The sequence below is a fragment of the Schistocerca cancellata genome, chromosome 7, assembly GCF_023864275.1.
Source record: "Schistocerca cancellata isolate TAMUIC-IGC-003103 chromosome 7, iqSchCanc2.1, whole genome shotgun sequence".
Classification (NCBI taxonomy): domain Eukaryota; kingdom Metazoa; phylum Arthropoda; class Insecta; order Orthoptera; family Acrididae; genus Schistocerca; species Schistocerca cancellata.
Window position 1 is genome coordinate 522,792,243 of NC_064632.1, and position 14,166 is coordinate 522,806,408.

Consider the following 14,166-nt stretch of genomic DNA (forward strand, 5'->3'; position numbering starts at 1 on the left):
GGTCAAATAATGACTATGAATGAGACGCGAGCGAATAGCACAATTGTTAACTGTCAGTCTACAAAGTCAAAGAACCGACTTCAATTCCCGCTACAAGGCAAACAAATGTTGCTTATTTAAATCAGCGTGATTTGATGGACTGTATCGTCCCGCGAAATGTGTAGATTAGATTAGATTAGTACTTGTTCCATAGATCATGAATACGACACTGCCTAATGATGTGGAATGTGTCAGGTTAATAAAAGGTGTCTACACAAGATATTACATTACACAAAATATTTCATGACACTTAATATTTTTAATTTTTTTGTGGGGGTTGGGGAAATTATCCACTTACTACATCCAAAAATTCATCTAATGAGTAGAAGGAGTAGCCATTAAGAAATTATTAAATGCTATATGGCTATGTGTCAGACTTTTGATGCTATTGGGTAAGTGACCAAGACTTTTGTGGCAGTATAATTTACCCTAGAATACACGCACTCACCCTGTTGTCTATATTCGTCCCCGTGAGGGTAGAGTTTTCTCTCCTTCGTCCACCTGTGGGCTATGACCCAAGTTCTGGTTCGACTCGTCCGCCGTTGAAAGTGAAACTCGGAGATGGAGGGACCCCGCGCTGCCTCGGGGCAAAACGGCTGAACTGTAGCCCCGGCCCGCCACAGACAGTCAGTCGGTACGGAAAGCCTCGCCTAATTCGTATCATTTCGGTAAACGCTTTCACTTTGCGACTGTCGACGGTAATTCCCACGTTGTTACCATAAGGCTTCGGGTTTCTTTTTTTGTCGCTGGTGTCGGCCGGCCTCTCCTGACGTGGACCTGACACGAAAATGGGAGACCGCCCCTACCTGGCCCGCTCGACAAAACACCTGGAAGCTAATTGGAATACGTTCGTCGCCTCCTCATATACTCCTCTTTTTTTTCCCCTACTTCTCCTCCTCCGTTGCTCTTTTTCTACCCCTCTCCGTCTTCCCACAATTGCAACCCTGCGGCCAAAATAACAGCAATCTACTAAGTTCTTAATGGCTACGGTATCTCACGTCGAGAATCACAAAATGACACGCTTCCTCCCAGGAACCCTTCATTCCGCGTAGATATTCCAGACGGACGTGTACGGTTTTCCGAGACCATTGTCTCAATCTGCATCTAATTTAAATATTTCCGAGTCGAGCATTCCGCCCCGAAGCCGCGCGGCCGTTTAACGACGATTAACTGGGCCGCGGACCGTGCCTCCAGGGCGTCCGAATTATATATCTTTTCTTTGTTTTTTCCTAAAAGGAAGGCGTACGGAAAACGCTCCCTTTTATCGCCGCGGGCGTACAGTTTCCCATAGCCTTCGGATTAGACAACAATAAGAGGAGCAATGGCGTATTCGCCGTAATCGGTAAAAGATTACAGCCCGGGGCGCGCGGACGCTGCGTCCACGCGAGAAGCATCTGTGGTCAGTGGTGGCGTGCGGTACCAGGGCGTCACGCGATCCGACGGCCGCCAGCCACCGTCTACCGGGCACGCAGCGTGCCCCCTGGCAGTCGTGTGAAGTTAGCACCCTTTTTTTCAGAAATGTATATTTTTTTCAGAGTTCTTGATAGATATGAAATAGTTCTAGAGTTCTTTGTACAAAATTTCAATAGTTCTGCAGAATTTAGCGAAGAAAACAACAATACTCGAAAAAATTTTCGTATCGAAAACATTCATTGTCAATTTCCGCAAAATGTAAATAAGTACGACAGATCTGAGCACAGTTCTGAATAGAGCTCCAAGAGTTCTATCGAAAATCCCAGTAACATTTTTTTGTGCAGCTAATAGTTTACGAGATAATTGCAATTTAAGGAGAAAATCTTTTCACTTACTGTGAAGATGGCACCCTTTTTTTCAGAAATGTATATTTTTTTCAGAGTTCTTGATAGATATGAAATAGTTCTAGAGTTCTTTGTACAAAATTTCAATAGTTCTGCAGAATTTATCGAAGAAAACAACAATACTCGAAAAAATTTTCGCTTCAAAATCATTTTTTGTCAATTTCCGCAAAATGTAAATAAGTACGACAGTTCTGAGCACAGTTCTGAATAGAGCTCCAAGAGTTCTATCGAAAATCCCAGTAACATTTTTTTGTGCAGCTAATAGTTTACGAGATAATTGCAATTTAAGGAGAAAATCTTTTCACTTACTGTGAAGTTGGCACCCTTTTTTTCAGAAATTTATATTTTTTTCAGAGTTCTTGACAGATATGCCATAGTTCTAGAGTTCTTTGTACAAAATTTCAATAGTTCTGTAGAATTTAGCGAAGAAAACAACAATATTCGAAAACATTTTCGTATCGAAAACATTCATTGTCAATTTTCGCAAAAATTAAACTCGTACAACAGTTCTGAGGACGGTTCTGAACAGAACCCCAAGAGCTCTATCGAAAATGCCAATAACATTTTTCTATGGCTATAATAGTTTATGAGATAAATTGATTTAATGTGGGACACACTTTCTCTACAGAAAATATAAATATATTCGTACAACAGTTCTGATGACAGTTCTGGACACCACGTGAAGAGTTCTATCGAAAATCCTGGTAGTATTTTTTTGTGCAGGTAATAGTTTAAGAGGAAATTGCAACATAATTAAGAACTCTATAAGAGCTCCCACTGTGAAGCTGGCACCCTTTTTTACAGAAATATATATTTTTTTCAGAGTTCTTGATAGATAAGCCATAGTTCTAGAGTTCTTTGTACAAAATTTCAATAGTTCTGCAGAATTTAGCGAAGAAAACAACAGTACTCCTAAAAATTGTGGTATCGAAACGATTTTTTGTCGATTTTTGCAAAAAGTAAATTCGTACAACAGTTCTGAGGACAGTTCTCAACAGAGCCCCAATAGTTCTATCGAAAATACAAATAACATTTTTTTGTGCAGCTAATAGTTTGCGAGATAATTGCAATTTAAGGAGAAAGTCTTTTCACTTACTGTGAAGTTGGCACCCTTTTTTTCAGAAATGTACATTTTTTTCAGAGTTCTTGATAGAAATGCCATAGTTCTAGAGTTCTTTGTACAAAATTTGAATAGTCCTGCAGAATTTTGCGAAGAAAACAACAAAATTCGAATAAATTTTCGTATCGAAAACATTCTTTGTCAATTTTCGAAAAAAATGAATTCGTACAACAGTTCTGAACAGAACACCAAGAGCTCTATCGAAAATCCTAATAACATCTCTTTGTGGCGGTGATAGTTTATACGGTAACTGTTTTGATGGAAGACCTACTGTATCCACAGAAAAAAATTAAATCTTGCAACAGTTTTGATGAACAGTTCTGGATAACACCCCAAGACATCTATCGATAATCATAATAACATTTTTTGTGGTTATAATAGTTTGTAAGATAATTGATTAATTGTGGGGCTCACTTACTCTAAAAAAAATTATGTCTATTCGTATGTTTTGATGACAGCTCTGGATAGCAATGTAAGAGTTCTATCGAAAATACTGGTAACATATTCTGTGCAAGTGTATTGTTTACGTAGTAACTGCATTTAATAAGGAATGCTTATGAGCATTTCCCGTGAAGTTGGCACCCCTTTTACGAGAAATATACATTTTTTAATAGTTCTTTATATGTATGCAATAGTTCTAGATTTCCCTGCTCAAAACACGAATAGTTCTGCAGAATTTCGGGTAGAAAACAATAAATGGGCAAAATTTTGGTATAGTAAAAAATTATTTGTCAGTTTGGAAAAAATAAATTTGTATAACAGTTCTATTGGCATTTCTCGATAGCACCAGAAGAGTTGTATTGAAACTGATAAAAACAATTTTGTGGCGATAATAGTTTATACGATAATTGTTTTAATCTCATACTTTCTCTATGAAAACAAAATTCGTAGAATAGTTCTGATGACAGTTGTAAATATCACCTACAGAGTTCTACCAAAAACTATAATAACATTTTTCGTGACGATGACATTATATGAGATAATTAATGTGAGACTCACTTTTGTCATGTAAAAGTAATAAATTCGTAAAAAAGGTCTGATGGCATTTCTTAATAGGACCCTAAGAGTTCTACCGAAAACTGTAATAACATTTTTTGTGGGGATAACAATTAATGAGATAATATCATTTACGAGAGATCCACTTGGTCTACATTATAATAAATTGGCACAACCCTTTCTGGATAGCACCGAAAGAGTTCTTTTAAAAATCCTAATAACATTTTTATGGTGCCAATAGATTATGAAATAGATTGTGTGTTCACTCTGCAGTGGGTGTGCGCCAATGTAAAACTTACTGGCAGATAAAAACTGTGTACTGGGCCGGGTCTCTAACCCCAGGCTGTGACGAAGGAACATCGTCACAATATCCTTTCTACCAGGAGTGCTACTTCTGCAATTTTCGTAGGACAACTTCTGCGAAATTGGGAAAGCAGGAGATGAGGTACTGCTAGAAGTACAGCTATGAGGACGGATCGTAAATTCTCACCTTTATTTTGAAATTATGTGAGACATAAACAATGTTACTTTGTGCAGTGCGGTACACAAGAAGCTCTTTTATCCGGACTATGTGGGACCGGAAGTAATCCGGATAACCGAAAATCCGGATATATATTCTACTAAATACAAAAAGTCTAAATGTTCAGCACTGTACAAATACCGGTACACCTTCTTAAGACTGATTGTAGTAACTGTAGGTGGAAGCGTGGGATGTGCACGCTTAGATGATTCAAAGAGAGAAGGCTCGTCAGTGCAAAACAGATGGCTGAGAGGGCAGATACATTCACACACGCCATTAACCAGGTGGTGTCACACCTGTCGAGAAGCGCACCAGAGGTACAATGAGCTCTGGTGGAGTGCGGTTGGCGTGGTTACTATGCAACTTACTTGATGGACACCAATACACCGCTATATTAATGTACAATACTTGAGAAACAATGTCATTTAAACACTCTGAGCTCCTTTATCACTCAGTACTAGACTAAATTAGCGGCCTAGTGATAAGCAGATACAAAGATACAAAAGATACAAATCTTTAGTTTCAGTTTTCTGTAATCAACGTGTTTGCATACCGAGATACTGTTACCGGTATCTCATCCACTATTAAAGCTACATAAACAAAGCTATGGATGAATAATAATATAGTGCTTGCATACACACTGAATCACATTATTCAACAATGGATTAAGTATTTTAAGCTGCAGTATCTCATATTATGTTCTTAAATCATTAGGAGAAAAAATTTACTCTTAAAATACATTTTTTTTAAATAATCAAAACATGAAATGTAAATATTACTGGTTTGCTGTTTCAACAATGTAATAATTCAAAGAATAAAATTTGTTTTTTATCTTTTATTTGGAATAGCGTTAAGTACATTGAACCTAAAATAACATTTACGTGTAATTCAGTATGTAAGAAAACATCAATATTCACTGCACAGATTTACAATTTTTTTCACCTGGAGCTCACAATATACCAATTCTTTGATAAAAGTTTCATTCCTGAATCTATTGACAGTCTTGCATTATTAAATTTCAAAGTACCAGTAAAAACTACAGGCTGTGATGTACAGGTCCGTCAACAACTCTTCTTCAGGATACACTAAACAATACACTATGTAATCAATACACTTGCACAGAATATGTTACCAGTATTTTCGATAGAACTCTTACATTGCTATCCAGAGCTGTCATCAGAACATACGAATAGACATAATTTTTTTTAGAGTAAGTGAGCCCCACAATTAATCAATTACCTTACAAACTATTATAACCACAAAAAATGTTATTATGATTATCGATAGAAGTCCTGGGGTGTTATCCAGAACTGTTCATCAAAACTGTTGCAAGATTTAATTTTTTTCTGTGGATACAGTAGGTCTTCCATCAAAACAGTTACCGTATAAACTATCACCGCCACAAAGAGATGTTATTAGGATTTTCGATAGAGCTCTTGGTGTTCTGTTCAGAACTGTTGTACGAATTCATTTTTTTCGAAAATTGACAAAGAATGTTTTCGATACGAAAATTTATTCGAATTTTGTTGTTTTCTTCGCAAAATTCTGCAGGACTATTCAAATTTTGTACAAAGAACTCTAGAACTATGGCATTTCTATCAAGAACTCTGAAAAAAATGTACATTTCTGAAAAAAAGGGTGCCAAATTCACAGTAAGTGAAGAGGTTTCCTCCTTAAATTGCAATTATCTCGTAACCTATTAGCTGCACAAAAAACTGTTATTCGGATATTCGGTAGACCTATTGGGGTTCTGTTCAGAACTGTCCTCAGAACTGTTGTACGAATTTACTTATCGCGAAAATTAACAAATAATGTTTGCTATACGAAAATTTTTTCGAGTATTGTTGTTTTCTTCGCTAAATTCTGCAGAACTATTGAAATTTTGTACAAAGAACTCTAGAACTATGGCATTTCTATCAAGAACTCTGAAAAAAATGTACATTTCTGAAAAAAAGGGTGCCAACTTCACAGTAAGTGAAAAGACTTTCTCCTTAAATTGCAATTATCTCGCAAACTATTAGCTGCACAAAAAAATGTTATTGGTATTTTCGATAGAACTATTGGGGCTCTGTTGAGAACTGTCCTCAGAACTGTTGTACGAATTTACTTTTTGCAAAAATCGACAAAAAATCGTTTCGATACCACAATTTTTAGGAGTACTGTTGTTTTCTTCGCTAAATTCTGCAGAACTATTGAAATTTTGTACAAAGAACTCTAGAACTATGGCTTATCTATCAAGAACTCTGAAAAAAATATATATTTCTGTAAAAAAGGGTGCCAGCTTCACAGTGGGAGCTCTTATAGAGTTCTTAATTATGTTGCAATTTCCTCTTAAACTATTACCTGCACAAAAAAATACTACCAGGATTTTCGATAGAACTCTTCACGTGGTGTCCAGAACTGTCATCAGAACTGTTGTACGAATATATTTATATTTTCTGTAGAGAAAGTGTGTCCCACATTAAATCAATTTATCTCATAAACTATTATAGCCATACAAAAATGTTATTGGCATTTTCGATAGTGCTCTTGGGATTCTGTTCAGAACCGTCCTCAGAACTGTTGTACGAGTTCAATTTTTGCGAAAATTGACAATGAATGTTTTCGATACGAAAATGTTTTCGAATATTGTTGTTTTCTTCGCTAAATTCTACAGAACTATTGAAATTTTGTACAAAGAACTCTAGAACTATGGCATATCTGTCAAGAACTCTGAAAAAAATATAAATTTCTGAAAAAAAGGGTGCCAACTTCACAGTAAGTGAAAGAATTTTCTCCTTAAATTGCAATTATCTCGTAAACTATTAGCTGCACAAAAAAATGTTACTGGGATTTTCGATAGAACTCTTGGAGCTCTATTCAGAACTGTGCTCAGTACTGTCATACTTATTTACATTTTGCGGAAATTGACAAAGAATGATTTGGGTACGAAAATTTTTTCGAGTATTGTTGTTTTCTTCGCTAAATTCTGCAGAACTATTGAAATTTTGTACAAAGAACTCTAGAACTATTTCATATCTATCAAGAACTCTGAAAAAAATATATATTTCTGAAAAAAAGGGTGCTAACTTCACACGACTCCCCCAGGCTGGCTGCACCGCTTCCAGTGCCGGCGCCCCCTGACAGCTTCTGGAAGCTGCCTTCACGGCTTCATCTCAACTAAATGCACAAGTGCATGGTGACAATTATTGAACTATATATGAAAAAGGAAGGGAAAGCAGAAAGGTGGAAGGAGTACACAGTGTGTTACAAAAAGGTACGGCCAAACTTTCAGGAAGCATTCCTCACACACAAAGAAAGAAAATATGTTATGCGGGCATGTGTCCGGAAACGCTTACTTTCCATGTTAGAGCTCATTTTAGTTTCGTCAGTATGTACTGTACTTCCCCGATTCACCGCCAGTTGGCCCAATTGAAGGAAGGTAATGTTGACTTCGGTGCTTGTGTTGACATGCGACTCATTGCTCTACAGTACTAGCATCAAGCACATCAGTACGTAGCGTCAACAGGTTAGTGTTCATCACGAACGTGGTTTTGCAGTCAGTGCAATGTTTACAAATGCGGAGTTGGTAGATGCCCATTTGATGTATGGATTAGCACGGGGCAATAGCCGTGGCGCGGTACGTTTGTATCGAGACAGATTTCCAGAAAGAAGGTGTCCCGACAGGAAGACGTTCGAAGCAATTGATTGGCGTCTTAGGGAGCACGGAACATTCCAGCCTATGACTCGCGACTGGGGAAGACCTAGAACGACGAGGACACCTGTAATGGACGAGGCAATTCTTCGTGCAGTTGACGATAACCCCAAATCTCAGCGTCAGAGAAGTTGCTGCTGTACGAGGTAACGTTGACCACGTCACTGTATGGAGAGTGCTACGGGAGATTCAGTTGTTTCCGTACCATGTACAGCGTGTGCAGGCACTATCAGCAGCTGATTGGCCTCCACGGGTACACTTCTGCGAATGGTTCACCCAACAATGTGTCAATCCTCATTTCAGTGCAAATGTTCTCTTTACGGATGAGGCTTCATTCCAACGTGATCAAAATGTAAATTTTCACAATGAACATGTGTGGGCTGACGAGAATCCGCACGCAATTGCGCAATCACGTCATCAACACAGATTTTCTGTGAACGTTTGGGCAGGCATTGTTGGTGATGTCTTGACTGGGCCCCATGTTCTTCCACCTACGCTTGTGGAGCACGTTATCATGATTTCATACGGGATACTTTCATTTATGGGGGCATTTGAAAGCTCTTGTCTACGCAACCCCGGTACCAAATGTAGAGACTCTTCGTGTTCGTATTGTGGACGGCTGTGATACAATACGCCATTCTCCAGGGCTGCATCAGCGCATCAGGGCATCAGGGATTCCATGCGACGAAGGGTGGATGCATGTATCCTCGCTGACGGAGGACATTTTGAACATTTCCTGTAACAAAGTGTTTGAAGTCACGCTGGTAGGTTCTGTTGCTGCGTGTTTCCATTCCCATGATTAATGTGATTTGAAGAGAAGTAATAAAATGAGCTCTAACGTGGAAAGTAAGCGTTTCTGGACACATGTCCACATAACATATTTTCTTTCTTTGTGTGAGAGGAATGTTCCCTGAAAGTTTGGCCGTACCTTTTTGTAACACCCTGTATAGAGGGTCTATACAGGGGTGATGTTCTTGAGGACAATGTTATGGAAATAGAAGAGGATGTGGATGAAGATGAAATGGGAGATATGATACTGTGTGAAGAGTTTGACAGAGCACTGAAAGACCTAAGTCGAAGCAAGGCTCGGGAGTAGACAACATTCCATTAGAACTACTGACAGCCTTGGTAGAGCCAGTCCTGACAAAACTCTACCATCTGGTGAGCAAGATGTATGAGACAGGCTAAATTCCCTCAGATTTCAAGAAGAATATAATAATTCCAATCACAAAGAAAGCAGGTGCTGACAGATATGAAAATTACCGAACTATCAGTTTAATAAGTCACAACTGCAAAATACTAACGCGAATTCTTTACAGACGAATGAAAAAATTGGTAGAAGCCGACCTCGGGGAAGATCAGTTTGGATTCCGTAGAAATGTTGGAACACGTGAAGCAATACTGACCCTACGACTTATCTTCGAAGAAAGATTAAGGAAAGGTAAACCTATGTTTCTGGCATTTGTAGACTTAGAGAAAGCTTTTGACAATGTTGACTGGAATAACCTCTTTCAAATTCTGAAGGTGGCAGGTGTAAAATACAGGGAGCGAAAGGCTATTTACAATTTGTACAGAAACCAGATGGCAGTTATAAGGGTCGAGGGACACGAAAGGGAAGCAGTGGTTGGGAAGGGAGTGAGACAGGGTTTTAGCCTCTCCCCGATGTTATTCAATCTGTATATTGAGCAAGCAATAAAGGAAACAAAAGAAAAGTTCGGAGTAGATATTAAAATCCATGCAGAAGAAATAAAAACTTTGAGGTTCGCCGATGACATTGTAATTCTGTCAGAGACAGCAAAGGACTTGGAAGAGCAGCTGAACGGAATGGACAGTGTCTTGAAAGGAGGGTATAAGATGAACATCAACAAAAGCAAATCGAGGATAATGAAATGTAGTCGAATTAAGTCGGCTGATGCTGAGGGAATTAGATTAGGAAATGAGACACTTAAAGTAGTAAAGGAGTTTTGCTGTTTGGGGAGCAAAATAACTGACGATGGTCGAAGTAGAGAGAATATAAAATGTAGACTGGCAATGGCAAGGAAAGCGTTTCTGAGGAAGAAAAATTTGTTAACATCGAGTTTCTGAAAGTATTTGTATGGAGTGTAGCTGAAAGTATTTGTATGGAGTGTAGGCATGTATGGAAGTGAAACATGGACGATAAATAGTTTAGACAAGAAGAGAATAGAAGCTTTCAAAATGTGGTGCTACAGAAGAATGCTGAAGATTAGACTGGTAGATCAAATAACTAATGAGGAGGTATTGAATAGAATTGGGGAGACGAGGAGTTTGTGGCACAACTTGATTAGAAGAAGGGATCGGTTGGTAGGACATGTTCTGAGGCATCAAGGGATGACCAATTTTGTACTGGAGGGCAGCGTGGAGGGTAAAAATCGTAGAGGGAGACCAAGAGATGAATAAACTAAGCAGGTTCAGAAGGATGTAGGCTGCAGTAGGTACTGGGAGATGAAGAAGCTTGCACAGGATAGAGTAGCGTGGAGAGCTGTATCAAACCAGTCTTAGGACTGAAGACCATAACAACAACAACATGAAAAAAACATAAATTAGTTGCAAACTTCGGTGTGCACTCTTATTCAACATGTAAACGTCGCTATAGATATTGGGATTTAGGTTATGACATGTTCGATATGCCTGCCATCCTTGGCGCTGATTTGGCGCAGACGAATAGCGGAACACTGCAAGACCCGCTGATGACCCCCTGAATGGCTCTTTTCATCTCAGCAACGGTTTTGGGGCTATTGATGTACACCTTGCCTTTAATGTAGCCCCACAAAAAGGAGTCACATGTGTTCAGATCCGGACAATATGGCGGCCAATCTAAGCCCATGCCAGTGGTCTCTGCGTACCCCAGAGCCAGAATGCGGTCCGCAAAGTGATCTTCCAGGACATCGAACACCCTCTGCTTCGATGGGGACGATCTCCATCTTGCATGAACCACATCTTGTCGAAATCACGGTCGAACCATGGATGAAGGGTATCAGACTGATGCCAAATTCCTTGACTTCCGGAAAGCGTTTCACTCGGTGCCCCACTGCAGACCCTTAACTACGGTACGAGCATATGGGATTGTGTTGTGGACTGACAAGACAGTCAGTCCACAATGACGGGTAACCGAAAGGCACGCGTTTACACACGCCGGCTGGCGTTATGTCTGAAACAGGATACGTAATGAATGCTATAAGAAAAGTACGTAGCTGCTGGAATACTTAACTTTAATCCATCATTTGTATACAGCATTCTTGATGATACAAGTGAGACTCTCTCTAGATATGGGTAATGGCGCCTTGCTAGGTCGTAGCCATGGACTTAGCTGAAGGCTATTCTAACTATCTCTCGGCAAATGAGAGAAAGGCTTCGTCAGTGTAGTCGCTAGCAAAGTCGTCGTACAACTGGGGTGAGTCCTAGTACGTCTCTCTAGACCTGCCGTGTGGTGGCGCTCGGCCTGCAATTACTGACAGTGGCGACACGCGGGTCCGACATGTACTAATGGACCGCGGCCGATTTAAAGCTACCACCTAGCAAGTGTGGTGTCTGGCGGTGACACCTCAGATTGGTTCCCAAATACGTGAGTGGCTCGAAGACTTGTTAAGTAATAGAACCCTGTACGTTGTCCTCGATGGCGAGTGTTCATCGGAGGAGAGGATATCATCTGGAGTGCCCCAGCCCCAGGGAAGTGTGGTAGGTTCGCTGTTGTTTTCTATCTGTATAACTGATCTTTTGTATAGGGTGGATAGCAATGTGCGGCTGTTTGCTGATGATGCTGTGGTGTACGGGAAGATGTCGTCGTTGAGTGACTGTAGGAGGATACAAGAAGACTTGGACAGTATTTGTGACCGCTACGGTCGCAGGTTCGAATCCTGCCTCGGGCATGGATGTGTGTGATGTCCTTAGGTTAGTTAGGTTTAATTAGTTCTAAGTCTAAGGGACCGATGACCTCAGATGTTAAGTCCCATAGTGCTCAGAGCCATCTGAACCATTTGACATAAAACCAGTTTGAGGTCAGATCAGTTTCAAAACTCCCGCTTCACAACACGCACACAGTGGAGCTAAAGAGCATTTGACCTGTGAGCTCTACAGCAGCCGATGACGTGGACAACGTTTTGAGTACTCGTCTTCGGGTTCTCTTCTGCATGAGGATGAACGTCCTCTTTAAAGTAGAAAGAGATTGTGGAGCACCACAATAAACGCACCCACTGGCAGTTGCCAACATACCACTTTCTCGCACCTGTTGTTGTAGCCGGACGAAAATGGAATGGAATGTAATTACAACAAGGACTAACGACGCAGCACGCTTCTCAGTTTGCGTGAGCACCGTGGAGTGCGAGATTTGAAACTTAATCCGATCTTCAAACTTTTGTTATATCTAAATGGTGCATCTGTAGGTATGAATGAGTTCCTTGAGAAACTTCGTCTATTAAATCTCCTCTGCAACTGGTAGGAGCTGCAACAGGAACTGTAAAACAACCTGTATTCACATTCGCTCTTCTTTGCATACTGGTGGGCTGCAGAAAATTCAGCTGCTCTTGATATAAAATAATCTGCGAGGGACTTTTCTAACAGCTCACGCGCCACTGCAGAGCGTAAGATTCATTCTGTAAATAATTAATATCTTTTCCTCTAGTCCTCACCAGTTTCATGTTTGCTTTTTATGCCCTAAGGCCATATCCTGCGCCAGATATGTTGCCCATTTCTTTCGGATGATCTCGTTTATTTTCATCTGGTCGAAAGAACTAGCACTTCTGTGTGTCCCGCATTCAGTTTTTTTCATCTTACAAAAATTTCTTTAAATTTCTTCATAGAATCTTCTACATCGATCTACCTTACGTTCCACAGTTCATAACACAAACTTGTGTCTTGGGCCTCCACTTTCATTACTCTCACTTACGCTTTGTAGATGGGATTTAGCCACTTCAAAAGTGTCGGACAGTTTGTATCTGTAGGCTATCACTCCAATACCCCAGAATGAACCAGATGTGGGCTGTGGAGCAATCAGCAACTGTGTCATTGTTGCTGCAAAAAATACATAATTTCTTATTTATCTGCAAATAATCTTGGAAGCTGTCACAGCGAGCACTTTCCATAAATCCATCTCGCAGTCGCATTTCTGTTTCGAAGCCGGTTTTGGCCTATATTACAAACGATTCCCCAGAGCCCATATGCCAGATGGCGAGCGCTTTTGAAAAAGGGAAACATTTAGAATTACTGTCCGTGGGGAAAGGTCCGTTCGGGGGATGGAAAGGAAAGAAAGAGAAAAAAAAAGTAAAATCCAATTTTCAATTTGATAAAGCTCTGAACTAAATATCCCAAGCGTAAACAGACGGGCGACTTGTCTTTTTATATTAGACCGGCCATCTTGCCCGCGGGCGGCTTTTGTGCCCCGGTTTATGAACTGTTGCGCCGTGTTTGGACGCCCCATTATATTAATTTTGACGATGATTTGATGTGACTCACTGAACAATGGAGGCGTCTTAACAAAAGATTCGGCAGCGGGCGCTCGTGTGCGCGGGAGGGATACGGCTCCTGAGGGGTCGGGTGGGGGTGGGGAGCAAGGATGGGAGTAGTGTGGGAGGGGGGGGGCAGGGAGGGAGGGGGGGTGATTGGAGGGGAACAGAGGCCCGCATTGTTGTCAGATGCATGTTTCAATTTCAAGAGTAAACACTCGCCGACAATGTTTAGCGGAGTTCGACTTGAGCCGCGCTCACTGGCTTAGCCCGCGGACGGCGCAGCACCTGACAGGACCGGGCTGCCTCCAGCCGCTCCCGTGTTCTTGCTTCCCTCAGGGCCCCGCAGCACGAGTCGGGTACACGCAGACGACTAGTGTAGAGAAACAGCTCGACAGCGGCTCAGCGTGCGGCAACACGGCCTTTGCCAATAACTCGACGGAGAAGTGACACAGGAGCCGAGTTCACGGAAGAAAATACTGTTCACAGACATGATCAATAATAACTGATTTCACTACGCA

The 14,166-nt window shown here is 40.7% G+C and overlaps 1 protein-coding gene across 1 annotated transcript in view; it reads right to left on the reverse strand.

Annotated features, from left to right (window-relative positions):
• LOC126092875 (dachshund homolog 2) overlaps positions 1-14,166 on the reverse strand; it is a 982,096-nt gene that overhangs the window by 517,898 nt on the left and 450,032 nt on the right. The gene's annotated exons all lie outside the window — the stretch shown is intronic.